We start from the raw sequence: 1,223 nt of genomic DNA on the forward strand, positions 1-1,223 counted from the left end.
GACTTCCCAAGTGGTCACCGAACTTAGTACTACTCTCGCCCAAGGACGCTTAACTACAGAGTTCTGATGGGATTCGGTGCATTAGTGCTGGTATGATCGCACCCGACATGCCATGTGCACAAAATCGTATTTAACGCATGCGGGGCGGCATGATCGAAACGCGATGGGCGTGAGCGGGGGAGGTTCTCATTTGTAGAGAAAGGAAGAAAAGAACTCGGAGAAATTGAAAGAAAAAAAGGGGTGCAACACGAGGACTTCCCAAGTGGTCACCCAACTTAGTACTACTCTCGCCCAAGCATGCTTAACTGCGGAGTTCTGATGGGATCCGGTGCATTAGTGCTGGTATGATCGCACCCGACATGCCATGCGCACAAAATCGGATTTAACGCATGCGGGGCGGCATGATCGAAACGCGATGGGCGTGAGCGGGGGAGGTTCTCATTTGTAGAGAAAGGAAAAAAAGAACCGGGAGAAATTGAGAGAAAAAAAAGAACTGGGAGAAATTGAAAGAAAAAAAAGAACTGGGAGAAATTGAAAGAAAAAAAGGGGTGCAACATGAGGACTTCCCAAGTGGTCACCNNACTGGGAGAAATTGAAAGAAAAAAAGGGGTGCAACATGAGGACTTCCCAAGTGGTCACCGAACTTAGTACTACTCTCGCCCAAGCACACTTAACTACAGAGTTCTGATGAGATTCGGTGCATTAGTGCTGGTATGATCGCACCCGACATGCCATGCGCACAAAATCGGATTTAACGCATGCGGGGCGGCATGATCGAAACGCGATGGGCGTGAGCGGGGGAGGTTCTCATTTGTAGAGAAAGGAAGAAAAGAACTGGGAGAAATTGAAAGAAAAAAAGGGGTGCAACACGAGGACTTCCCAAGTGGTCACCGAACTTAGTACTACTCTCGCCCAAGCACGCTTAACTGCAGAGTTCTGATGGGATCCGGTGCATTAGTGCTGGTATGATCGCACACAACAGTCCATGCGCACAAAATCGGATTTAACGCATGCGGGGCGGCATGATCGAAACGCGATGGGCGTGAGCGGGGGAGGTTCTCATTTGTAGAGAAAGAAAGAAAAGAACTGGGAGAAATTGAAAGAATTTGGATACTAGAAGCTCAAGAACGGAAGTTAGATCTTCATGGAATTATTAAAATGGTTTAGCTTTCAGTTAGAAACTCAATGTCAATCATTTATAGGAATGCTAGTAAATATATTAG

At 46.9% G+C, this 1,223-nt stretch overlaps 3 non-coding genes and 1 pseudogene across 3 annotated transcripts; all 4 read right to left on the reverse strand.

Annotated features, from left to right (window-relative positions):
- On the reverse strand, nt 1-104 carry LOC111476036 (annotated as a pseudogene; the record flags this gene model as incomplete).
- A 133-nt stretch (nt 105-237) lies between these two features.
- On the reverse strand, nt 238-356 carry LOC111476033. The gene has a single exon (XR_002716853.1). It is a non-coding gene; the product is annotated as a 5S ribosomal RNA (ribosomal RNA).
- A 250-nt stretch (nt 357-606) lies between these two features.
- LOC111476035 lies at nt 607-725 on the reverse strand. Its single transcript, XR_002716855.1, has one exon. It is a non-coding gene; the product is annotated as a 5S ribosomal RNA (ribosomal RNA).
- A 133-nt stretch (nt 726-858) lies between these two features.
- LOC111476034 lies at nt 859-977 on the reverse strand. Its single transcript, XR_002716854.1, has one exon. It is a non-coding gene; the product is annotated as a 5S ribosomal RNA (ribosomal RNA).
- Between the last annotated feature and the right edge of the window lie 246 nt (nt 978-1,223).

Source organism: Cucurbita maxima, unplaced genomic scaffold (genome assembly GCF_002738345.1).
Source record: "Cucurbita maxima cultivar Rimu unplaced genomic scaffold, Cmax_1.0 Cma_Scf04696, whole genome shotgun sequence".
Lineage (NCBI taxonomy): Eukaryota > Viridiplantae > Streptophyta > Magnoliopsida > Cucurbitales > Cucurbitaceae > Cucurbita > Cucurbita maxima.